Source organism: Cervus elaphus, chromosome 25 (assembly GCF_910594005.1).
Source record: "Cervus elaphus chromosome 25, mCerEla1.1, whole genome shotgun sequence".
NCBI lineage: Eukaryota > Metazoa > Chordata > Mammalia > Artiodactyla > Cervidae > Cervus > Cervus elaphus.
This window is the reverse complement of record NC_057839.1, coordinates 29,391,256-29,419,015: the sequence shown is the minus strand read 5'-3', so window position 1 is coordinate 29,419,015 and position 27,760 is coordinate 29,391,256. Positions and strand designations below refer to the sequence as shown.

Sequence of the window (27,760 nt, the reverse complement as noted above, 5' to 3'; positions counted from 1 at the left end):
TTGTTCCATTTGACCTCAAAATTAGCAGAGAAAATTATTTTTTTCTGAACATTCTCCTATTCCCTGTAAGTCAGGATTTCTCAACCTTGCCACAATTGAGATGAGAGTCAGATAATACTTTGTCTTGAGAAACAATGGGATATCTTGTGCATGCTAGGTCATGTAGCATTATCCCTGGACTCTGCCCACCAGTTTCCAGTAACAGCACCTCTCTCAAGTTATGGACATTTGTCCCCTAAGGAACAAAATTGCTCCCATGGAGAAAAACTGCATTAAATCTATTGCCCATTTTTACTTAGAGTAATTTAAAATTCTACTTTAGTGCCTTTAAACTTCTACACATATACCCACACATAGCTTAAGAAACAAGGCTCATATGCTCCTAGGGAGGTGAAGAGGATTCTGTTCTGTTGTTGTTAGCCAGATGGATTCTAGAAGACTAGACAAGCAACTTGAATTTGATGGGTGCTCAATGAGACCATGAACTTCATTATTTCAGGTGTATTTTCTTTGTGTTTGGTATGTTGAAAAGATATTCAAAGATAAAACATAATCTATTACTCTGTTGTATATGAAATCTTTGCAATGACCAAGTCTAAAATCAATCCTATATGTAATACTATTAATCTAGAATCTTTCTTCTGCAAAATTCTCAGGTGTGAGAAAAGTAAGGGTCAGCATACACTTTAGGGATGCTCTTAGTCCATTGGCTTAGATATTTTTTCTTTCTGTTTAATCTCTTGTCATTGTTGATCTTTTCTTATTCCTCTCATTTTCCAAGTCCTATGTGTTATTAATTGTAAAACTCAGAACCAATTCTAAGGTCTAGTTTATTTTCCAATTATGCTAAGATCAGTATGAGAAATTCCTCTTAAAACACATCCTACTTTTGTATAGTAAATAATTTCTGAATTGTAGTATGATTTGTTTCAGCAAAATTCTCTTTTAGCCAAATTAGAAAGTACGAAAGTACTCTAAACAATTCAGTCTAATCACTGACAAACTTATAAAGTGGATAAAATTTATATTTGGTTTTCTGGGCCTTTGACAATCACAGAAATTAAGGTTTATAGATGTTTGTTGTTCAGTTGCTAAGTCGTCTCCCACTCTTTGCAACCCCATGGACTGCAACATGCCAGGCTTCCCTGTCCTTCACTATCTCCATGAGTTTGCTCAAACTCAAGTCCATTGAGTTGGTGATGCTATCCAACTATCTCATCCTCTGTTTCTGCCTTCTTCTCTTGCCCTCAATCTTTCCCAGCATCAGGGTCTTTTCCAGTGTATCAGCTCTTTGCATTAGGTAACCAAAGTATTAGAGCTTCAGCTTCAGCATTCCATACTTCCAATGAATATTCAGGGTTGAATTCCATTAGGATTGACTGGTCTGATCTCCTTGCTGTCCAAAGGACTCTCAGGAGTCTTCTTCAGCATGAAAATTTGAAAGCATCAATTCTTCTGCACTCACCCTTCTTATGATCCAACACTCACATCTGTACATGACTACTGGTAAAACAACAGTGTTGACTATATGGACCTTTGTGGGCAAAGTGATGTCTCTGCTCTTTAATATGCTAAGTAGGTTTGTCATAGATTTCTTTCTAAGAAGTAAGCATCTTTTAATTTCAAGGCTACAGTCACCATCCACAGTGATTTTGGAGCCCAAGAAAATAGTCTGTAACTGCTTCCACTATTTCCCATCTCTTTTCCATGAGGTGATCAAACTGGAAGCCACAATCATAGTATTTCGAATGTTGACTTTTTTTTTTTTTTTTCCAGTGGGTTTTGTCATACATTGATATGAATCAGCCATGGATTTACATGTATTCCCAATCCCGATCCTCCCTCCCACCTCCCTCTCCACCCGATTCCTCTGGGTCTTCCCAGTGCACCAGGCCGGAGCACTTGTCTCATGAATGTTGACTTTTAAGTCAGCTTTTTCACCTTCTTTTTTCACCCTCATCAAGAGATTCTTTAGTTCCTTCACTTTCTGCCATTAGAGTGGTATCATCTGTATATCTGAGGTTGTTGATATTTCTCCTGGCTGTCTTGATTCCAGCTTGTGATTAATCCAGCCCGGCATGTCCATGATGTACTCTGCACATAAGTTAAATAAGCAGGGTGACAATATACAGGTTTGACTAACTCCTTTCTCAATTTTGAAACAGTCAATTTTTCCATGTCCAGTTATAACTGTTGTTTTTTGACCTGCATACAGTGTTTCTCAGGAGACAGGTAAAGTTGTCTGGTATTCCCACCTCTAAGAATTTTCCACAGCTTTAGTGACCCACACAGTTAAAGGCTTTAGTGTACTTAATGAAGCAGAAATAGACATTTTCTTGGAATTCTCATGCTTCCTCTACGAACCAATGAATATTCACAATTTGACCTCTGGTTTCTCTGCCTTCTGTAAACCCACTCGTATATCTGGAGGTTCTCAATTCATCTACTGCTAAAGCCTAGCTTAAGGGATTTTGAGCATAGCCTTACTACCATGTAAAGTGAGGTAATTTGTACAGTAGTTTGAACATTCTTTGGCATTGCCCTTTATTACGACTGGAATGAAAACTGACCTTGTCCATTCATTTGATTATTGCTGATTCTTTCAAATTTGCTGACATCCTAAGTCAGTACTTTAACAGCATAATCTTTTAGGATTTTAAGTAGCTCAGCTGGAATTCCATCACCTCCATTAGCCATGTTAATAGTAATGCTTTCTAAGGCCCACTTGACTTCACACATCAGGATGTCTTGCTCTAGGTGAGTAACCACACCATCATGGTTATCTGGATCATCACGACCTTTTTTGTATAGTTCTTGTGTATATTCTTGCCACCTCTTCTTAATCTCTGCTTCTATGAGGTCCTTTCTAATCCTCTGCTTCTATTAGGTCCTTGTCATTTCTGGCCTTTATTGTGCCCATCTTTGCATGAAATATTCCCTTGGTATCTCCAATTTTCTTGAAAAGATCTCTAGTCTTTCCCATCCTCTCTTTCTTTGTATTGCTCATTTAAGAAGGCCTTCTTATCTCTCCTTGCTATTCTCTGGAACTCTGCATTCAGTTGGGATATCTTTTCCTTTCTCCCTTGGCTTTCACTTCTTTTCTTTACTCAGGTATTTATAAAGCCTCCTTGGACAACCACTTTGCCTTCTTGAATTTATTTTTCTTTGGAATAATTTGGTCACTGTCTGCTGTACAATGTCATGAATCTTCCTCCACAGTTCTTTAGACATTCTTTTGTCTACCAGATCTAATTCCTTGAATCTATTCATCACCTCTACTATATAATCATAAGGGATTTAATTTAGGTCATGTCTGAATGGCCTAGTGGTCTTCCCTACTTTCTTCCATTTAAGCCTGAATTTTGCAACAAGGAGCTCATGATCTGAGCCACAGTTAGCTCCAGGTTTTGTTTTTGCTGACTGTATAGAGCTTCTCCCCCTTTGACTGCAAAGAACATAATCAATCTGATTCCGGTATTGACAGTTTGGTGATGTCTTATATAGAACTGTCTCTTGCTTTTGGAAAAGGGTGTTTTCTATGATGAGAGGTTTCTCTTGACAAAACTCCATTTGCCTTTGCCCTGTTCCTTTTTGTACTCCAAGGCCAAATTTGACTATTATTCCAGGTATCTCTTGATTTTCTACTTTTGCATTCCAATCTCCTATGATGAAAAGGGTGTCTTTTTTATTTTTATTTTTATTGGTGTTAGTTCTAGAATGAACTGTAGGTCTTCACAAAACCAGTCAGCCTCAGGTTCTTCAGCATCAGTGGTTGGAGTATAGAGTTGGGTTACTGTCATGTTGAAGTGTTCGCCTGGAAATGAATTGAGATCATTTTGTTGTTTTGAGGTTGCACCCAAGTACTATATTTTGGATGTTTTTGTTGACTATGAGGGTAACTCCATTTCTTCTAAGGGATTCTTGCCCACAGTAGTAGATACAATGGTCATTTCTGAATTAAATTCACCCATTCTCGTCCATTTTGGTTCATTGATTCCTAAGATATCGATGTTCACTCTTGCCGTCTCCTGCTTGAACACATCCAATTTACCTTGATTCATAGACCTAACATTCCAGGTTCCTGTGCAATATTGTTCTTTATAGCTTTACATTCTTAACTGTCACCAACCAGACACTTCCATAACTGAATATTGTTTCCACTTTGGCCCAGTCACTTCATTCTTTCAAGAGCTATTAGAATTGCCCTTTGCTCTTCCCAGTAGCATATTGGACGCCTTCTAACCTGAAGGACTGTCTTCTTGTGTCATATCTTTCTGCCTTTGTGTACTGTTCATGGGGTTCTCAGGGTAAGAATACTGGAGTGGTTTGTCATTCCCTCCTCCAGTAGGCCACTTTTTTTTTTTTTTCTGAGCCCTTCACTATGACCTGTCTGTCTTGGGTGGCCCTACACAATATGACTCAAAGCTTCATTGAGTTATGCAAGCCCCTTCACCACAACAAGGCTATGATCCATGAAGGGGAAGATTTATAGAGATTAGGTAATTTATTCAGTATTGCAAGATTAATTAAACTCACAGAAACATTGTTTTAACAACTATTTACTGACCTTGTCTTCATAAAGGCACTCAATGCATTATACTTCGTAATTGTTAAAAGTAGAATTCTAATTCACAGTAAGCAAACTGATGAAAAACTAAGATATATATTAGACTTTGTACTCCAATTACTTCAGCATAATTTCTTGGAATAGTAAGTAGGAATGCAATTTCTAGAAGAAATAAATATGAATTATAAAATTTCTTGGTAAATGTTTTTATAAATTAACCTTAATAATTCATTAATGTATATATAGTTAAAATGCTTGATACCAAAACCACATAATTTTTACCAGTAAATATATTCTACTTAAAATAAAATATGTATTACCTGATTCTGGTTTTCATGACAATGTTGTGGTAGAAATACACAGCAAACCTCAAAATCCTGAAACAAACTACTCTGGAATATTTTATTTAATATAACACACTTCATTTTTATCTGCATATAAAGATGGATTTATATTCTGCCATTTATTTTATGACATTCAGTGTAGTAAATGAAAGCTCTAGAACAATTCCTTGCTGAATTTTCTCTTTTATTGGGAACACAATTAAAGAACTGTAATTTTGATAAGGTTCTCTTTTTTGTCCAGAATATTACACAGAATATAATTAAAAGCACTGATATAAAGTCTGTTGAAACACAGCCAGTGATATTGGCCCTCCTGATTTTTTTTCTTGGCATAGCCAGAGAATAAAATATTTCCAATTTAAAACAATCTTTTTTAATGTAACTTCTTCCTCAACAGATAATTCCATTTGAAAAGATGTAATGGAAATAACAATGATGGTGTTTCTTTCCAATAAAATCTATTAATAAATATTAAATAAAAATACTGATAAGAGTACAGTCAAATATTCCACAAGTAACGAAAGCTGATTTTGATAAACAAGAAAAAAAGAAACATTTTAAAATAAAAGTAGTTTGTCTGACTTTTGGCTGTCACCCTATTAAAGGCTTTTTTTTTTTTTTTTCTGTTTTAATGTTGATGGATTTTGCACAAGCTGGTGAAATATCGTCCCCTACTGTTCAATTCTGATAAATTGATTATAGGGAAACTTGTTTCAGCCTATAAATTTGTGGCTACCCTTGAGAACTCTGTGTAGTTGCTAGATGGAATAGAGCGTCTTTAATCACATATCCATGAAACCAACTATCTTATTTCAATTTGTTCAGTCGAGGCATTTTCTGAGTTGATTGCTGACATTTTGGATAATTTTAACCATAAACCTACGAAAGGAAATATGTCATTTTACCTATCTTTCTTAGTTTGAAGGAATATTTATTTGTAAATAAGTGTGTTATTCCATTTAAAGTATTATATTCCCATTCATGATCACTTTATTAAAGTGTTTACTTATAAAACCAGATTTTCTCTCAACAAAGCTTGTCATTTACACATTAGTGTATTATGCACTAGAGAACCAAAAAAGAAAAAGTTTTTCTTTTCATTTAAAATTCAGGAGCCATAATATATTTCTAACATAATCAACTCTTCCAGTCTAGCTGCCTAAAATTTGATGCATTTTCATAAAAGGAGAGAACTTGTTTAATACAGACTTATATGTTTAAAAGCCATTTATCCTCATTTTAATCCTTACTTGGACATTATTATTACATGTTTCAGGAGGTTGGACTTACAGTTATCCACAGTGCTTTTATATTGTAACTTAAAGATAAATAACTAAGGCAATTATATCTTTTTGAATTTATATTAAATTGTAAAAATTAACAAAGAAACCATTTTAAGTAGCATCTACAGAAGGTTAAAGGATTTGTCCTCTTGCAGCTCCTAAATTACCACACTTTTTTTCACCAGTCTATTAAACATTTAGCTGAAAGAAAAGAAAAAATTATTTTGAACTGCTTTATTTTTAAGTGAATCACCTTTAAAATTAAATATAAATTTCTTTCCATTTCTCTCTGACCAACCAAAAGGACAATACAGTCTTTTATCTTTATCTAAAAATTGACTTCTTAGTCATTTTTGAAGCTCTGAGGGAATGTGGCTATAAATGAACTTATTTACAAAACAGAAATCAAGTTACAGGTCCAGAAAACAAAGTTACAGCTAGCAAGGGGAAAAGGGAGGGGCATAAGTTGGGAGGTTGGGATTGAAATACACACATAAATAAAATAGATGACTAATAAGAGCTAATAAGGACCTACTGTATAGCACAGGGATCTCAATACTCTGTAATGACCTATATGGGAGAACAATCTAAAAAAGAGTGGAGATATATATATATATATATGCACAAACTATTCAGTTTGCTCTATGGCAGAAACTAACACAACATTATAAATCAACTGTATTTCAATAAAAATTAATTGTAAAGAGATTATTGCAAACTTTAAAAAAAGGAGTGGAGACAGAAATCCAAAATACAATCATTGGTTTCAGTTTCATAATCTATCCTTTATACAAGGGAGAATATTTAGAATTCAATTGGGAGCATTATAAATTTAGGCTAACAATAATAACTGTTATATAAAAAAGAAGTATATAGAAAGTAATCTCTATAGGAAGATAGCAGTTAAATAGGTAGAAAAAAATGATAGACATACCAATCCAGACCTCACACACTACTTATAAATTCCACAAAGATCAATATAGATGTGGCCTGGGGAAACTCATCACTGAAACAGGATCGGTATTTTCTGTAGCGTTTAATGAGATGCTTAGCTCCTTACTAATAATCTTCCAAACATCAACCTTGCTCCATATGTCACCTTTATTTTTTAGGCTCAGTCATTTTTCACTTTCTGCTAAACATAAAATACTTATTCGTAAAAGATGATTCCTCGCACTTTTGGAGCATATATTACAATGTGTAAGAGCATGGACTTTTACAAAAGCATGTGTACAAGAATATCCACTGAAGCAACTAAAATAGACTGTGGTTTGCCAGAGGAAAGTGGTTAGATAAGTCCTGGATCACACAAGGAGTGGAGTTCATGGGCAATTCCTAACGCAAAGTGATGTATGAATTACTTGCTTAATATATACTTGGTAGCTCGGCTGGTAAAGAATCTGCCTGCAATGCAGGAGACCCTGGTTCAATCCCTGGGTCAGTAAGATCCCCTGCAGAAGAGATAGGTCACCCACCCCAGTTTTCTTGGGCTTCCCTGGTTGTTAAGAAGATAAAGAACCCGCAATGTGGGAGACCTGGGTTTGATCTCTGGGTTGGGAAGATCCCCGGAGAAGGGAACAGCTTCCCACTCCAGTATTCTTGCCTGGAGAATTTCATGGACAGAGGAGCCTGGCAGGCTAAAATCCATGGGGTCACAAAGAGTTGGACATGACTGAGCAACTTTCCCACTTTTACTTTAGCAAATTAGAAAATGAATTTTTTTTCCAAAATAGAGATAGGATAATAATGTTTGTTATTTTTTAACATATTTTCTCTCCCTACATAAAATAAAATTCTATAAAAAGTATTTTTTCTGACATCTTTGCCATCCTGTCTACCTTTATCAAGAGGAAGGGTAAAGGGGGAAAATATAAACTCAGGAAACAGAGGAAAATCTAACAAACCATAACTGGACAGAGGGCGCCATTGAATTTAAGCACCTAAAGAAAGTACTCTATATTTAAGCTATAATTTGCAGTTTGTGTGTTTATACATCTTAGTTAGATATACTGAGATTAGGCCCAAATTCTACATTAGACTTAATTTTAATAGATAGATTAGATACCTAGATTAATAAAAGATGGACTCCTGAATCACTGACTGTTGGATTTCAATCTGCCAAAGATAATGGAAATTAAGACCAGTATTCCTGTAAGCCTCTTAGTGTAGTATTAACTAAAGGGTTAACATTGCATCTTTGAACACAAACTTCCTTCTGTTTCACTTAGGACAAGTTCATCCCCAGAATTAGTCAAGTCAGTGAAATGAGTATATACAATGGAGAATTTTGAGGCTTAGGCTGCCACTTTGTTACTTAAAGCAAGCTACGTTCCAATAAATTATCGTCAAGTTCAAAAAGAACTGCATTTATTCCTTTGTGACCTTTAGTCAAACTGTGTATAATGCTGTTTCCTGTACAAGAACCACCTGTACAGATAAGCCTTGATATATGTTCATGATAATTTGGCAAAATATGGCTCAACTTTATTTTCAAAGCCCTGTTGTATTTTTTTAATCTGAAGGATAGGGAGCTATTTTGTAATACTGCTCAAATTAAATGCCTAAATAAGATGCTAAAAAGAGGCATAGTCTCTTTTGTAAAAAGTGCATTCACATTAAGTGCACTATATATATTTTAACAAATGTAATTATCTTTCTCATAAAAGTAAAGGATAAAAAATAGATATAGTAACATAATACTAAGTCAATTATTATTATCAAATGTACTGTAAAATCCTCCACAATTAGATTCATTATATTTACAAGGACCATGTCTTTTATGTACATGTTAGGTAACCTGGTTGACTTGATCCAAATTCAGAAAAATAGGATACCAATGATCAGAGATGTGAATTGATCACCTTGATAGCCTTTTCCCCTCCACACAAATACACTGTTCTTTGATCAACTCTAAGCCAGGTAAAGCATTTTACCTATGCAGGCCTTTTATTGCATGAAAGTCCAGGGGAAATGGTTGATAATTTATCATGGCTTATCATTGCCTTTAAAAAGAACGGAAACTCTGCTGCATCATTTACTGCGGAGTTCTCCACAATGAAGTGTCTTCCTTTCTAACCTCTTCAGCTTCATCTTGCTTCAGTTCCTTCAATAAGTCATCAAAGACTCTCCTGAGGCTTCCTGTTGCACGTGCTATGCCCTCTGCCCTCTGTATTGTCCTCAGTCTCATTACACTGCTGGTTCCTTCTCTTCTCTTGTATAAAGGACACACCCTCTCTGCTGCTGACCCATGCCACTTAAACTCTTTCCCTCCATCAATATCCCCCGTCCTCCAATATTTTATAGCATAACACCATATGTTTGCTTTGTATCACTCTCCAAAATCTGTAATTTGCATGTTTATCATTTATTTCCTTCTTCGTTATCTGTCTCCTCTATTTAGACATAAGCTTTCCATTGTTCATCCATTTTCTAGCATGATGTATGGCAAATAGCAGCTACTCAGGAAATGGAAGAGCAAATTTTTCACCATATTTTTAGAGAACATATGAAGCATATCAGAGAATTGTGTTGAGTAATTCTATTTTATATTCATAACTATGGATTATAGAAGGGAAGTGTGAAAGAAAAAAGAACATTTGAATATTCACATTATTGCCATATACACGCCAGCCAGGGTGAAGTGACAGACTCAGATGGATCCAGAAGTGCATATGAGACAGCGCTAAAAGAGAGCTAGAGTGATTTGGCATTAATAATCAGTGCAGACATTATGAGGAAGTAAGTCAAAATCTCATATTTGAATTAGGCTGTAAAGAATTCCAAAAACTCAGCAGAGGTACACAATATGGCTGAGACTTTGAAGTTAAAAGTAACATTTCAGTGAAAAAAGATATGATAAATCTCAATTCAATTAATATCCAGGTTAGGCAACTAACCTGAAAGAAGTCCACAGAATTACCTTTCAGAAATGGTAGGCCCTGGCTTTCAAAGTATGTAGCAAGTCTTATTGTTATCTATGGCAACATTAAGCACTGTGAAATTACAGTGAGGTCCTAACTGTAAATATGTATTCTGCTTCCCCCCAGAAGACTGAAAAATGAGCAAAAAATCATGGGAAGGGCATGCTCAGTAAAACTAGAAAGGACCACAATAATGAAGGTAAAAGAGAAGATAACTCAAAAGACAAATCAGGCAACTAAGATGCTTTCAGTAGCAGCACCCCAAGCAAAACAGTTGTCAAGACATATCTCAGCTGGGCAGGGCTCAATGTCACAAATGGATCCCCACGATAGAAAACAACAGTGATGATTCAGAACTCACAATTTTGTGCTGCTTTTCTTTAAAATGGGGACTTTTCACCCACACTAAAGGGAAAGGAGGACATTTATTTTCTACTATGAAAGTATCACAGAAACAGATGTAAACAGATTCAAATTTAAAAATATAATTTTCTTCATTTTGTAAAATGATTGTATCCTAAGATAAAAAGAAAAAAAAATAGCCTCTTCCCTTTGATTCTTTCCACTTTGAAAATAAATATTCAGAGTTGTGCCTAATCTGGAACACATAAATGGATGTATGGGTATAATTTATCCTTGTAATATGTGGAATTGTATCATTCTTGTATTGATTTCTTTATTTACTCTTGACCCAAATAAAATTCCACATGTAGAAATAGCACCTACTATGGCCTTTCTTATTCATGTTCAAGAATCCTACTGGTAGTTTCTTCTAGCTTCTCTAGAAGCTAAAGAATGATTGAAAAGCTAATAAGCAATAGTTTTAAGAAATCAGAAAAACTTGCTGTTACTCATTACTATTGTCTACTATTTTCATATTTGTATGATATCAGAACAAGTGGATAAAACACAAATTATTTTACTTGAATGGTCAGTAGGAATAGAGGCATTGGATTCTGACTTAACATTTCCTCACCTGTAAAATAAGGAGAGTAATAGTGTCTACTTCACAGGGTTGCTGTGAGAATTAAATGATTTAGTCTATGTAAAATGTTCGGAATAGTTTCTGTTATATAGTAAGCACTCTATAAGTATTATTTTGTTGTTCTTGTTCAGTTGCTAAGTCATGTCCAACTCTTTTGTGACTCTCTGGACTGCAGCACACCAGGCTTCCCTGTTCTTCACTATCTCCTGAAGTTTGCTCTAACTCATGTCCATTGAGTCAATGATGCCATCCAACCATCTCATCCTCCATCACCTCCTTCTCCTCTTGCCCTCAATCTTTCCCAGAGTCAGGGTCTGATTATTATTTGAAGCGAAAGTGAAAGTGTTAGTCTCTCAGTCATATCCAACTCTTTGCAACCTCATGGACTGTAGCCTACCAGGCTCTTCTGCCCATGGGATTCTCCAGGCAAGAATACCAGAGAGGGTTGCCATTCCCTTTTCCAGAGGATCTTACTGATCCAGAGATCAAACCTGGGTCTCCCACATTGCGGGCAGATTCTTTTCCATCTGAGCCACCAGGGAAGCCCTGTACTAGGTATTATTTAGTACATAGTTATGAAGTTTAACCTCAAAGGAAGTCAAAGTTAATTTAACCTCTTTACACAATTTCTTTTTTTTCCCCTCCATATTTTAAACTTTTTATTTTGTATTGGGGTATAGCTGAGTAACAATGTTGAGGTGAAGATGGCGGAGGAGTAGGACCGGGAGACCACTTTCTCTCCTACAAATTCATCAAAAGAATATCCGAACGCAGAGCAAACTTCACAAAACAACTTCTGATTGCTAGCTGAGGTCATCAGGCGCCCAGAAAAGCAGCCCATTGTCTTCGAAAGGAGGTAGGACAAAATATAAAAGATAAAAAGTGAGACAAAAGAGCTAAGGACGGAGATCCGTCCCGGGAAGCGGGTCTTTAGAGGACGTTTCCAGACACCGGGAAACCCTCGCACTGTCGGGCCTGGGGGAAGTGTTGGAATCTAGGAGGGCAACCTGACTGGGAGGGAAACAATAAATAAAACCCACAGATTACGTGCCTAAAAGCAACTCTCAGCAGAAAAGTGCCCCAGACACCCGCATCCGCCACCAGCAAGTGGGGGCGGCACGGAGAGGAGCGGGCGGCATTGTTTGGGGCAGGGTCCGGGCCTGAGTGCCCTGAGGACAATCAGAGGGAGCTTTTGTGAGTTGCCAACTTGAACTGTGGGAGAGCAGGGAAGAGAGAGAAAATTAACCGGCCCGAACACGCTGCCGGCCGTTCGCAGAATAAAGGGACCGAGAAAGTCCAGAGAAGAGCTCGCAGACTGCGGACCGGCCCAGACCCGCCGGAGGCGGGAGCAGGTCACGGCGAGACACAGGGCGCAGGCACCCGACCGGCGCGGGCGGGGACGGGCTGGGGACGCAGAGGGCAGAAGGCGCACACACCCGACTGGCACCGGCGGAAACCTAGATTGGGACCGCGGAAGGTAGTGGGCGCACCGCACCCGGAGAGAGTGCGCCTGTCAAGCTCCTGGCTGCCTGGACCTCTCTGACGGGGAAGGTACAAGAGCGGACGCAGCCTTTTGTTCCGCGCTTTTGTGGAACACCGGAGGGCTGGAGCTGCGCATGGCGCGCTCCATATAGAGCAGCCGGGATCCTGAGCAGCGCAGACCGAGAAAGCAGCGTCAGCCTCTCCCGGCAGCGTCAGCCCCTCCCAGCAGCGCGACAGAACTAGCTACCTGAATAAGAGTCCACCTCCGCCCGCCTGTGTCAGGGCGGAAATGAGGCTCTGAAGAAACAGGCAAACAGAAGCCAAATAAACAAAGGGAACCGCTTCAGAAGGGACCAGCGCAACAGATTAAAATCCCTAAATGTAAGCTGGAATGAGGAGATATCTGAAACTGAGCCGAACCGACACTGACCTCAACAGCGCCAGAGAAATTCCTAGATATATTTTTACTTTTTTTTTTTTAATAAGAGAAAAAAATTTTTTTTTAATTTTTTCTTTTTTATTTTTTCTTTTATTTTTCTTTAAAATTCCCTATTACTCCCCCATCACTCCTTAACTTTCATTTTGATAGATTTTTACAATTTTTTTTAATTAGGGAAAAATCTTTTTTTTTTTCTTTTTTTCTCCTTTTTCTCTTCTATTTTCTATTTTTCTTTTTCTCTTATTTCTTTTAAAGTCCTCTAGTACTCCTCTACTACTCCTTAATTTTCATTTTCAATACACTATAACCTTACCAAAAAAAAAAAAAAAAAGAGAGAAGACCTATTTTTTAAACTGAACTTCATATATATTTAAAAAAATTTTTTGTGTGTGTGTTTTGGTTTTTGTTTTTAATATAGTATTTTTAAGAGTCTAATCTCTACTCTAGATTTTTAATTTTTGTTTTTCAATATATGATATAAATTGTGAACATTTAAGAATCCAATATTCAGTTCCCATTTTTATTCAGGAGTGTGTTGATTATTCTCTCCCAATCTTGACTCTCTGTTTTCTACCTCAGAACACCTCTATTTCCTCCTTTCCCCTTTTCTTCCCAATCCAATTCTGTGAATCCTGGTGGGTGTCTGGGCTACGGAGAACATTCTGGGAACAGACAACTGCGTAGATCTGTCACTCTCCTCTTGAGTCCCCCTTTTTCTCCTCCTGCTCATCTCTATCTCCCTCTTCCCTCTCCTCTTCTTCATGTAACTCGGTGAACCTCTCTGGGTGTCCCTAACAGGGGAGAATCTTTTCGCCATTAACCTAGAAGTTTTATTATCAGTGCTGTATAGTTGGAGAAGTCCTGAGACTACAGGAAGAATAAAACCGAAATCCAGAGACAGGAGACTTAAGCCCAAAACCTGAGAACATCAGAAAACTCCTGACTACATGGAACTTTAAGTAATAAGTGACCGTCCAAAAGCCTCCATACCTACACTGAAACCAACCACCACCCAAGAGCCAATAAGTTTTAGAGCAAGACATACCAAGCAAATTCTCCAGCAACGCAGGAACATAGCCCTAAACATCAACATATAGGCTGCCCAAGGTGACACCTAACACATAGACCCATCTCAAAACTCATTACTGAGCACTCCATTGCTCTCCAGAGAGAAGACATCAAGTTCCACGCACCAGAACACTGACGCAAACTTTCCCAACCAGAAAACATTGACAAGCCAATCGTCTAACCCCACCCACTGGGAAAACTCTCCACAATAAAAAGGAACCACAGACCTCCAGAATACAAAAAGTCCAGTCCAGACACAGCAATCTAAACAAGATGAAAAGGCAGAGAAGTACCCAACAGGTAAAGGAACATGAAAAATGCTCACCAAGATAAGCAAAAGAGGAGGAGATAGGGAATCTACCTGAAAAAGAATTTAGAATAATGATAATAAAAATGATCCAAAATCTTGAAAACAAAATGGAGTTACAGATAAATAGCCTGGAGACAAAGATTGAAAAGATGCAAGAAATGTTTAATAAAGACCTAGAAGAAATAAAAAAGAGTCAATTAAAAATGAATAATGCAATGAATGAGATCAAAAACACTCTGGAGGGAACCAAGAGTAGAATAACGGAGACAGAAGATAGGATAAGTGAGGTAGAAGATAAAATGGTGGAAATAAATGAAACAGAGAGGAAAAAAGAAAAAAGGATCAAAAGAAATGAGGACAACCTCAGGGACCTCTGGGACAATGTGAAACGCCCCAACATTCGAATCATAGGAATCCCAGAAGAAGAAGACAAAAAGAAAGGCCATGAGAAAATACTCGAGGAGATAATAGCTGAAAACTTCCCTAAAATGGGGAAGGAAATAGCCATCCAAGTCCAAGAAACCCAGAGAGTCCCAAACAGGATAAACCCAAGGCAAAATACCCCAAGACACATATTAATCAAATTAACAAAGATCAAACACAAAGAACAAATATTAAAAGCAGCAAGGGAGAAACAACAAATAACACACAAAGGGATTCCCATAAGGATAACAGCTGATCTATCAATAGAAACCCTCCAGGCCAGAAGGGAATGGCAAGACATACTGAAAGTAATGAAAGAGAATAACCTACAACCTAGATTACTGTACCCAGCAAGGATCTCATTCAGATATGAAGGAGAATTCAAAAGCTTTACAGACAAGCAAAAGCTGAGAGAATTCAGCACCACCAAACCAGCTCTTCAACAAATGCTAAAGGATCTTCTCTAGATAGGAAATGCAGAAAGGTTGTATAAACGTGAACCCAAAACAACAAAGTAAATGGCAAAGGGACCACACCTATCAATAATTACCTTAAATGTAAATGGGTTGAATGCCCCAACCAAAAGACAAAGATTGGCTGAATGGATACAAAAACAAGACCCCTATATATGCTGTCTACAAGAGACCCACCTCAAAGCAAGAGACACATACAGACTAAAAGTGAAGGGCTGGAAAAAAATATTTCACGCAAACGGAGACCAAAAGAAAGCAGGAGTCGCAATACTCATATCAGATAAAATAGACTTTCAAATAAAGGATGTGAAAAGAGACAAAGAAGGACACTACATAATGATCAAAGGATTAATGCAAGAAGAAGATATAACAATTATAAATATATATGCACCCAACATAGGAGCACCGCAATATGTACGGCAAACGCTAATGAGTATGAAAGAGGAAATTAATAGTAACACAATAATAGTGGGAGACTTTAATACCCCACTCACAACTATGGATAGATCAACTAAACAGAAAATTAACAAGGAAACACAAACCTTAAATGACACAATGGACCAGCTAGACCTAATTGATATCTATAGGACATTTCACCCCAAAACAATCAACTTCACCTTTTTCTCAAGTGCACACGGAACCTTCTCCAGAATAGATCACATCCTGGGCCATAAATCTGGTCTTGGAAAATTCAAAAAAATTGAAATCATTCCAGTCATCTTTTCTGACCACAGTGCAGTAAGATTAGATCTCAATTACAGGAAAAAAAATTGTTAAAAATTCAAACATATGGAGGCTAAATAACACGCTTCTGAATAACCAACAAATCATAGAAGAAATCAAAAAAGAAATCAAAATATGCATAGAAATGAATGAAAATGAAAACACAACAACCCGAAACCTATGGGATACTGTAAAAGCAGTGCTAAGGGGAAGGTTCATAGCATTACAGGCTCACATCAAGAAACAAGAAAAAAGCCAAATAAATAACCTAACTCTACACCTAAAGCAATTTGAGAAGGAAGAAATGAAGAACCCCAGGGTTAGCAGAAGGAAAGAAATCTTAAAAATTAGGGCAGAAATAAATGCAAAAGAAACTAAAGAGACCATAGCAAAAATCAACAAAGCTAAAAGCTGGTTTTTTGAAAAAATAAACAAAATTGACAAACCATTAGCAAGACTCATTAAGAAGCAAAGAGAGAAGAACCAAATTAACAAGATTAGAAATGAAAATGGAGAGATCACAACAGACAACACTGAAATACAAAGGATCATAAGAGACTACTACTAGCAGCTCTATGCCAATAAAATGGACAACTTGGATGAAATGGACAAATTCTTAGAAAAGTATAACTTTCCAAAACTGAACCAGGAAGAAATAGAAGATTTTAACAGACCCATCACAAGCAAGGAAATCGAAACTGTAATCAAAAATCTTCCAGCAAACAAAAGCCCAGGACCAGATGGCTTCACAGCTGAATTCCACCAAAAATTTAGAGAAGAGCTAACACCTATCTTACTCAAACTCTTCCAGAAAATTGCAGATGAAGGTAAACTTCCAAACTCATTCTATGAGGCCACCATCACCCTAATTCCAAAACCAGACAAGGATGCCACAAAAAAAAGAAAACTACAGGTCAATATCACTGATGAACATAGATGCAAAAATCCTTAACAAAATTCTAGCAAACAGAATCCAACAACATATTAAAAAAATCATACACCACGACCAAGTGGGCTTTATCCCAGGAATGCAAGGATTCTTTAATATCTGCAAATCAATCAATGTAATACACCACATTAACAAATTGAAAGATAAAAACCATATGATTATCTCAATAGATGCATAGAAAGCCTTTGACAAAATTCAACACCCATTCATGATTAAAACTCTCCAGAAAGCAGGAATAGAAGGAACATACCTCAACATAATAAAAGCTATATATGACAAACCCACAGCAAGCATCACCCTCAATGGTGAAAAATTGAAAGCATTTCCCCTGAAATCAGGAACAAGACAAGGGTGCCCACTCTCACCACTACTATTCAACATAGTGTTGGAAGTTTTGGCCACAGCAATCAGAGCAGAAAAAGAAGTAAAAGGAATCCAGATAGGAAAAGAAGAAGTGAAACTGTCTCTGTTTGCAGATGACATGACCCTCTACATAGAAAACCCTAAAGACTCTTCCAGAAAATTACTAGAGCTAATCAATGAATATAGTAAAGTTGCAGGATATAAAATTAACACACAAAAATCCCTTGCATTCTTATATACTAACAATGAAAAAACAGAAAGAGAAATTAAGGAAACAATACCATTCACCATTGCAACAAAAAGAATAAGATACTTAGGAGTACATCTACCTAAATAAACAAAAGACCTATACATAGAAAACTATAAAACACTGATGAAAGAAATCAAAAGAGGACACAAACAGATGGAGAAACATACCATGCTCATGGATTGGAAGAATCAATATTGTCAAAATGGCTATTCTACCCAAAGCAACCTATAGATTCAATGCAATCCCTATCAAGCTACCAACGGTATTTTTCACAGAACTAGAACAAAGAATTTCACAATTTGTATGGAAATACAAAAAACCTCGAATAGCCAAAGTAACCTTCAGAAAGAAGAATGGAACTGGAGGAATCAACCTGCCTGACTTCAGACTATACTACAAAACCACAGTCATCAAGACAGTATGGTACTGGCACAAAGACAGAAATATAGATCAATGGAACAGAATAGAAAGCCCAGAGATAAATCCACAAACTTATGGACACCTTATCTTTGACAAAGGAGGCAAGGGTATACAATGGAAAAAAGACAACCTCTTTAACAAGTGGTGTTGGGAAAGCTGGTCAGCCACTTATAAAAGAATGAAACTAGAACACTTTCTAACACCATACACAAAAATAAACTCAAAATGGATTAAAGATCTAAATGTAAGACCAGAAACTATAAAACTCCTAGAGGAGAACATAGGCAAAACACTCTCCGACATAAACCACAGCAAGATCCTCTATGACCCACCTCCCAGAATATTGGAAATAAAAGCAAAACTAAACAAATGGGACCTAATGAAACTTAAAAGCTTTTGCACAACAAAGGAAACTATAAGTAAGGTGAAAAGACAGCCCTCAGATTGGGAGAAAATAATAGCAAATGAAGCAACAGACAAAGGATTAATCTCAAAAATATACAAGCAACTCTTGAAGCTCAATTCCAGAAAAATAAATGACCCAATCAAAAAATGGGCCAAAGAACTAAACAGACATTTCTCCAAAGAAGACATACAGATGGCTAACAAACACATGAAAAGATGCTCAACATCACTCATTATCAGAGAAATGCAAATCAAAACCACAATGAGGTACCATTACACGCCAGTCAGGATGGCTGCTATCCAAAAGTCTACAAGCAATAAATGCTGGAGAGGGTGTGGAGAAAAGGGAACCCTCTTACACTGTTGGTGAGAATGCAAACTAGTACAGCCGCTATGGAGAACAGTGTGGAGGTTTCTTAAAAAACTGGAAATAGAACTGCCATATGACCCAGCAATCCCACTTCTGGGCATACACACTGAGGAAACCAGATCTGAAAGAGACACATGCACCCCAATGTTCATCGCAGCACTGTTTATAATAGCCAGGACATGGAAGCAACCTAGATGCCCATCTGCAGATGAATGGATAAGGAAGCTGTGGTACATATACACCATGGAATATTACTCAGCCGTTAAAAAGAATTCATTTGAACCAGTTCTAATGAGATGGATGAAACTGGAGCCCATTATACAGAGTGAAGTAAGCCAGAAAGATAAAGAACATTACAGCATACTAACACATATATATGGAATTTAGAAAGATGGTAACGACAACCCTATATGCAAAACAGAAAAAGAGACACAGAAGTACAGAACAGACTTTTGAACTCTGTGGGAGAAGACGAGGGTGGGATGTTTCAAAAGAACAGCATGTATATTATCTATGGTGAAACAGATCACCAGCCCAGGTTGGATGCATGAGACAAGTGCTCGGGCCTGGTGCACTGGGAAGACCCAGAGGAATCGGGTGGAGAGGGAGGTGGGAGGGGGGATCGGGATGGGGAATACGTGTAAATCTATTGCTGGTTCGTGTCAATGTATGACAAAACCCACTGAAAAAATAAATTAATTAATTAATTTTAAAAAAAAAAAGAAAAACAATGTTGCGGTAGTTTCAGGTGACAGTGAAGGGACTCAGTCATGCATATGCATGTATCCATTTTCCCCCAGATCTCCCTCCCATACAGGCTGGCACATAACATTGAGCAAGTTCCAAGTCTTTACACAATTTCTAAAATGTCAATTTTCGTGGGCATTGAGTAGAACTAAAGTCAGATTCATAGAAACATGCTCAGGTCAATTATCAGTAGATATCAGTTCTATAGACTGATTCTCTAAATTGGCACAATTCTGTAACTTTTAGTTCTTTCTAAATGTAATCAAGGTTTTTATTCTTCATTTAACATCCTATAGGACATCAAACAGATTAGCTTTTGACCTAATGTATACATTGAGACTCTGCAGCTTCATGAAGGACCTCTAATGCAGTCCACTGTAGTCGTCCTCAGTCTGCTAACTACAAAGGCTATAAAGCAGTTCAATTACATTGATATTTCTTATCTTTGACATGATTCAATGGAAGACTTTCTCAATAACTCTCTGGGTACTCATGATCGCTCTAACTTGGGAACTAAAAGAACTTTCCAAAGGACTTCTTACATTACATACAAAATTGTGTTCTTATTTTCACTCACTTGTACCATTATGCTACCTGGGAAGCCAATGATTCACCTTACTGATAGAATATTATAATAATACACATTAAATAATTTTGGCTTCCCAGGTAGCACTAATGGAAAGAACCCACCTGCCAAGGCAGGAGACATAAGGGACATGGTTCAACCCCAGGATGGGGAAGATCCCCTGGAGAAGGGAATGGCAACCTACTCCAGTATTCTTGCCTGGTGAATCCCATGGACAGAGGAGCCTGGCAGGCTATGTTCCACAGCATCATAAAGAGTCGGACAAAACTGAAGCGACTTAACATACATACATAATAATTTTAGGGGAAAGGTGAGCACTCATTGAACTAAATGGTATATGTTACTATTTTCTCAGCAGTGGAATTTAAATAGAATTATGATGCCAAATTCAAGGTTATCCTTCTTGGAGGACACTCTCCTTACATGTTTACTAGTATCATTTTGATGTCTGTGCTTATTGTGTTAATGTAAAATTTAATTAAATAATAAAAATAAGTGTTACATTAAAATGTAAAATAAGTAGGATGCTAAAAAAGATATAAAACATAGTCCTTCTCTCCCCAAATTGATTCATGTTATCATGAGTATATGCAATAAATCAAATCACATATCATTGTGCCTAAATTAATTAATAGCACAGACTGAGCTGAAGTTTTCCTGATAAAGATGTAGATGTTGACCAGTACTGAACATCTCAATCATAGACAACGCTTTCCATGGTGCTTTAAAAGGTTTCTGTAGTCTACCTTAAGTGTCTGTTCATTTAGAAAAACCCTAATTTAGCTATACTTTCCCTTTATATTCTTAACATTATTGTTGTACATAAATCTATTTACTTCCTAGAGCTGGACTTGAGAGATTTAAATTGTTGGTTTTCCCAATTTAAGAGGTTAATATAAATGACAAATTATATGGCAGCCCTATACCTGATTGAAGCTCTAAAATTGACATAACAATGTTATGTTATGACTGACATAACTGACTCTAACATGTGTGTGTATGCTCAGTTGCTCAGTCATGTACAATTCTTTGTGACCCTACAGACTGTAGCTTGCCAGGCTCCTCTATCCATGATTTTTTTTCCCAGGACAAGAATACCAGAGTGGGTTGCTATTTCCTTCTCCAGGGATCTTCCTGACCCAGGAGTCAAACTCATGTCCCCTGCATCTCTGGCATTGGCAGGCAGATTCTTTACCACTGAGCCACCTGGGAAGTCTGCCTCTAACACACTGAGCACAAATTCGTAAATGTGTGCAATAAAGTCCTCTGTATTAACCTTGGCGAATATTCAACCCAACACCTATGAGTGCCAGAGAGATTTTCACCACAGTGCAGTAGTGCTGCTTATTTCAGAGCCAAGAATGAAAGTTTAGGGTGCAATTACACTGTAGACGTTTAGAAATTCAGCAGATGTCTGGTTGATAATGCTTTTTCCTGATCCACCCACACAATAGGATCACCTGTGGATAGTCATACATACAAAGATATGTGAGAATCCATTCCAGATATACTAGCTCTTGAATTTTGTACTTCTCTGAAAATAAGACTTGAAAAATTATTAAAACCTCTATAAGAAATTAGGATACATGTCCTGAATTGAGAGCTCAAGCTCTTAGTTCTAGAACATGCATTATAGACAAAAGACTGAGCACATCAGATGTGGTATATATCTATAGGTTTGCGTTTCAGCAGCTTATACTCACAAAGTTGTTTACTATCTTCAGTTTGAATTCATGATGCCATACGTGAAGGGATGTCTGGATCATGTTCTCATGGTCCAAACAGATAGACTTATTACAGGTAATGTCCACCTAACCACATCTGCATATGGAATTTAGAAAGGTGATAACGATAACCCTATATGCAAAACAGAAAAAGAGACACAGAAATACAGAACAGACTTTTGAACTCTGTGGGAGAAGATGAGGGTGGGATATTTCAAAAGAACAGCATGTATACTATCTATGGTGAAACAGATCACCAGCCCAGGTGGGATGCATGAGACAAGTGCTCCGGCCTGGTGCACTGGGAAGAGCCAGAGGAATCGGGTGGAGAGGGAGGTGGGAGGGGGGATCAGGATTGGGAATACATGTAAATCCATGGCTGATTCATATCAATGTATGACAAAACCCACTGGAAAGAAAAAATAATAATAACAATAAAAAAAAATCATTTTCTTTTTGAGAAGAAATTCTTGAGGGTGTGGATTGGAGAAAAAGCAATGCCCTTAATAAATCTTGAAATTCAAAAATAAGTGACAAGTTTGTTATGCTTTAATGTTTTCTACTGCAGTCCTAAAAGTTATACTCAGTTCTTTGTTGGCTCATATTTTAACTATTTTTTTTAAAAAGCTTGATTAGTTTGTTTCCTTGACAACAATGGATGAGAAGAACAATTTAAGGGATGGGAAGAAAGGCTGGTTAGAGTCAAAGAGTCTATAAGCATAGGTGGAATGTGACACATGAAAGAATAATACATTAGATTTAAAGGATACCTAAGAAAAACACCAAAGATAAATACCACTCTAATAATATACAGTGTAATTAAGCATGCTCATAATGACTCCAAGTTAACAAGAAAAGATGAACATAATTTTAGTTTTCCCCATGAAATAAGACAAAGACAAGTACATTTTAGAAAGAGCCCTTGAAAAATCATATTTTAAAGCCAACATTCTTAGGAGAGAGATCTAACAGTATAAGTAGTTCTCATGTATAGGAAAAAATATGAATAATCAAGTGAATTTTTTAAAGTACTTTACTTAAACACTTTACATTTTAACAACTATTCTCTAATTGATTCATTTAGGTTTTCTTTCACAAATATTTATTGAGCACTACTATGTGTCAGAAGTTGAATTGGGTATTGAAGTAGACCAAGGTGAATTCAACATTCTTAAGAGGTTGCAAGGTATTAGCCAAATAAACACAAAGAGAATAACACTGCAAGGATGGTAAATGCCCCTAAAGAAAGGTATCATGCTCTGAGTGATAAGGAACATCATCCCCATTAGGAAAGTAGTAAGTATTCCTTGAGAAATCTAAAAACTATGTTTAATAATAGAGAATGGAGGGAAAGATTTGGAAGGATGGAGTGGGTGTAGCCAGTCCAAGGGCCTATGGTCAGAGGGCATGGAATCCAAGGAAGAGACATTAGCAAGCAATGAACTGAACCAAAAAAAAAAAAAAATCAATAAAAAAGACATATATTTTAAAGGCATATATGATTCAATTGTCTAACAAAAAGACAAAAGCACTGAACTTTTTTGTTGTTGTTTTTATTTATTTATTTACTGAAGAATAATTGCTTTACAGAATTGTGTTGTTTTCTGTCAAACCTCAACATGAATCTCCTTTTGAACCTCCCTCCCATCTCCCTCCCACCCCACCTCTCTAGGTTGATACAGAGTCCCTGTTTGAGTTTCCTGAGCCATAGAGCAAATTCCCATTGGCTATCTATTTTACATATGGCAATGTAAGTTTCCATGTTACTCTTTCCATACATCTCACCCTCTCCTTCCCTCTCCCCATATCCACAAGTCTGTTCCCTATATCTGTTTCTCTATTGCTGCCCTGCAAATAAGTTCTTCAAGACCTTTCTTCTAATTTCTCTATATATGTTTTAGAATGTGATATTTATCTTTCTCTTTCTGACTCACTTCACTCTGTATAATAGGTTCTAGGTTCATCCACCTCCTCAGAACGGACTCAAATGTGTTCCTTTTTTACATCTGAGTAATATTCCATTTTGTATGTGCACCACTGCTTCTTTATCGATTCATCTGTCGATGGACATCTGAGTTGCTTCCATGTTCTAGCTATTGTAAATAGTGCTGCAGTGAACAATGGGATACATGTGTCTTTTTCAATTTTGGTGTCCTGAGGGTATATGCCTAGGAGTGGGATTGCTGGGTCATATGGTGTTTTTATTTCTAGTTTTTTAAGGAATCTCCATACCATCTTCCATTGTGGATGTATTAATTTATATTCCCACCAACAGTACAAGAGTGTTCCCTTTTCTCCACACCCTCTCCAGCATTTATTGTTTCTAGACTTTTTGATGATGGCCATTCTGACCAGTGTGAGATAATATCTCATTGTAGTTTTGATTTGCATTTCTCTAATAATGAGCAATGTTGAGTATCTTTTCATGTGTTTATTAGTCATCTGTATGTCTTCTTTGGAGAAATGTCTGTTTAAGTCTTTTTCCCACTTTTTGATTCGGTTGTTTGCTTTTCCGGTGTTGAGTTGTATGAGCTGCTTGTATATTTTGGAAATTAATCCTCTGTCAGTTGTTGCATTTGGTATTATTTTCTTCCATTCTGAGGGCCATCTTTTCACCTTGCTTCTAGTTCCCTTTGCTGTGCAAAAGCTTTTAAGTTTAATCAGGTCCCACTCGTATACTTTTGTTTTTATTTCTGTTACTCTAGGGGGTGGGTTATAGAGGATCTTGCTTTGATTTATGTCATCGATTGTATTGCCTATGTTTTCCTCTAAGAGTTTTATAGTTTCTGGTCTTACACAGGTTTTTAATCCATTTTGAATTTATCTTTGTGTATGGTGTAAGGACATGTTCTAATTTCATTCTTTAACATGTAGCTGTCCAGTTTTCCCAGCACCATTTATTGAAGAGGTTGTCTTTGCCCCATTTTATATTCTTGCATCCTTTGTCAAAAATAAGGTACCCATAGGTGCATGGGTTTATTTCTTGGAAAAGCATTGATTTCTGCACTAGTGTACTCCTGGAAATTAAAAAGTATTTATCATTTCACTGTTCTTGATGAAACCACTTAAGTCTAAATAAATGCAAATCTTGAAGAGAAATAATTTTTTAATCCTGTGAGTAGAACCCCACACTTACATTTTTGAACTATAAATCGAGTAGTCCATATGACATTTCCTAGTGGATGACTCAAGCCCCTCAAACTCAATACATTTAAAACTGAACTTGTAAACACAGACCATCCAAATATCACATGCTTTTGATTTACTTTCTGTGTGTGTGTGTGTGTGTGTGTGTGTGTGTGTGTGTGTGTGTCTGTGTCTGTGTCTGTGTCTGTGTGTGACCTCACTTGTGCCCGACTTTTTGCAACCTCATGGACTGTAGTCCATCAGGCTCTTTTGTCCATGGGATTTTCCAGACAAGAATACTGGAACAGGTTGCCATTTCCTTTTCCAGAGATCTTCCTGACCCAGGAATTGAACTGCGTCTCCTACATCTCCTGTAAAGGTGAGTTCTTTACCACTAGCGCCACCTTCTCAGTAAATGGTACTATCATTTATCCAATTTACTTAAGTCAGAACTGGCTATTACTCTTTATATATAGTCTCTGAGGAGTTAAATTATTGTATAAGATATTTTATTTATGTTATACCACAAGTATCTCATCTGTGGATAAAAGTAAAGTGATTGCAAATGATAGTTAAAGGAATAGGCGCACATAACATATATTGATTAAAAATCTTAAAATGGTGATGTATTTGAGTCTCAGTATTTACTTGTACCAAAATTCTAACAAATAGTTGTTATTGCTGCTGTGTTCAGTCGCTAAGTTGTGTCCAACTCTTTGTGAGCCCATGAACTGTAGTTCACCAGGCTCTCCTGTCCTTCACTACCTCCCAGAGTTTGCTCACACTCATGTCCATTGAGTCCATGATGCCATCCAACCCTCTCATCTTCTGCTACTCCTTTATTCTTTTGCCTTCAGTCTTTCCCAGCATCAGGGTCTTTTCCAATGAGCATGCTCGTAACAACAAGTGGCCAAAGTATTGGAGCTTCAGTTTCAGCATTCAGTACTTCTAGTGAATACTCAGGGTTGATTTCCTTTAGAATTGACTGGTTGGCTCTCCTTGAAGTCCAAAGGATTCTCAAGAGTCTTCTCCAGCACCAAAACTTCAAACCAAAACTTTGAATTCTCCAGAATTCAAGATCATCAGTTCTTCAGAATCCAGACTTCTTTATGGACTAATTCTCACATCTATGCATGACTAGTGGAAAGTATTTATTTTTATATGTTCTCTCATCTTCTTTGCCAGATTATAGTTAAGGGGTATGAGAATTACATGTTTTATTCAGTTTGAAATTTAGTCTCATCTAAAACATTAAATGCTGTCTTAAATTTTTTTTTCTCATTCTCTTTCTAATATGTCAATAGGAACAAATTTTTAAATCTTCCATTCCTCTTTTCCTTTCCAGGATAACCTCTGGATGTAGACTGGATGGATATAGATTACTCAGTCTCATATTACAGAGGAGAGTTTACAATTTCTTGGATCCTAGTGTGTGTGGACAAATCTATCCTTTATCTGAGTGTTGCCTGTATGCTTGTTTGTTACAAGTCTGTTTTTGATATGTATCATGGGAGTGTGTCTCTAAGCTTGGGTTCAGTGCAATGGCATGCCCTTATGAAAGCTTCTTCACTGGTGCTCAAGACAACTCTTGGTCTCCTGTGACTCACTGTGGTCCTGGTACAAAGGGTGTACTCAACCAACTTTACCCTCATTCAATTGTTCCCTCTGGTGAGATTTAAATACAGACTCTTAACCACTCTGGGTTCTGTCTCAACAATCCCTAAATATCGATAGATCAAAGCAGTTCTGAGAACATTTTAGTCTGTAATAGTTGCATATTCCCTGAAAAATGATGAAAGTGAGATTTTTTTTTAAAATCACCTCTTAATTTACCAAAACGTTAAAATGTACCTCACCAATCATTTCTGAAATACTGATATTTTTAGCTGTATGTAACAGTTCAGTTCAGTTCAGTCACTCAGTCATGTCCGACTCCTTGTGACCCCATGGACTGCAGGACCCCAGGCCTCCCTGTCCATCGCCAACTCTCGGGGTTTGCTCAAACTCAAGCCCATTGAGTCAGTGATGCCATCTAACCATCTCATCCTCTGCCATCCCCTTCTCCTCCTGCCTTCAATCTTTCCCAGCATCAAGGTTCCTTCAAATGAGTCAGTTCTTCGCATCAGGTTCCCAAGGTATTGGAGTTTCAGCTTCAGCATCAGTCCTTCCAATGAATATTCAGGACTAATTTCCTTTAGGATGGACTGGTTGGATCCCCACACAGTCCAAGGGACTCCCAAGAATCTTCTCTAAAACCACAGTTCAAAAGCGTCAGTTCTTCTGCACTCAGCTTTCTTTATAGTCCAACTCTCACATCCATGTGAAAGTAAAGTTGCTCAGTCGTGTCCGACTCTTTGCGACCCCATGGACTGTAGCCTACCAGGCTCCTCAGTCCATGGAATTTTCCAGGCAAGAGTACTGGAGTGGGTTGCCATTTCCTTCTCCAGGGGATCTTCCCAACCCAGGGGTTGAACCCGGGTCTCCTGCATTCCAGGCAGACACTTTACCATCTGAGCCATGAGGGAAGCCCTCACATCCATACATGACTACTAGAAAAACCATAGCTTTGACTAGACAAACCTTTGTTGGCAAAATAATGTCTCTGCTTTTTAACATTCTATGTTGGTCATGACTTTTCTTCCAAGGAGCAAACATCTTTTAATTTCATGGCTGCAATCACCATCTGCAGTGATTTTGGAGCCCCCTAAAATAAAGTCTGTCACTGTTTCCATTGTTTCCCCATCTATTTGCCATGAAGTGATGGGACGAGACACCATGATATTAGTTTTCTGAAAGGTGAGTT

The 27,760-nt window shown here is 37.3% G+C and overlaps 1 long non-coding RNA gene across 1 annotated transcript; it reads left to right on the top strand.

Annotated features, from left to right (window-relative positions):
- Nucleotides 1–1,612: 1,612 nt before the first annotated feature.
- On the top strand, nucleotides 1,613–27,760 carry LOC122683901. Its single transcript, XR_006337865.1, has 3 exons — nucleotides 1,613–1,670; nucleotides 7,071–7,073; nucleotides 27,673–27,760. It is a non-coding gene; the product is annotated as an uncharacterized LOC122683901 (long non-coding RNA).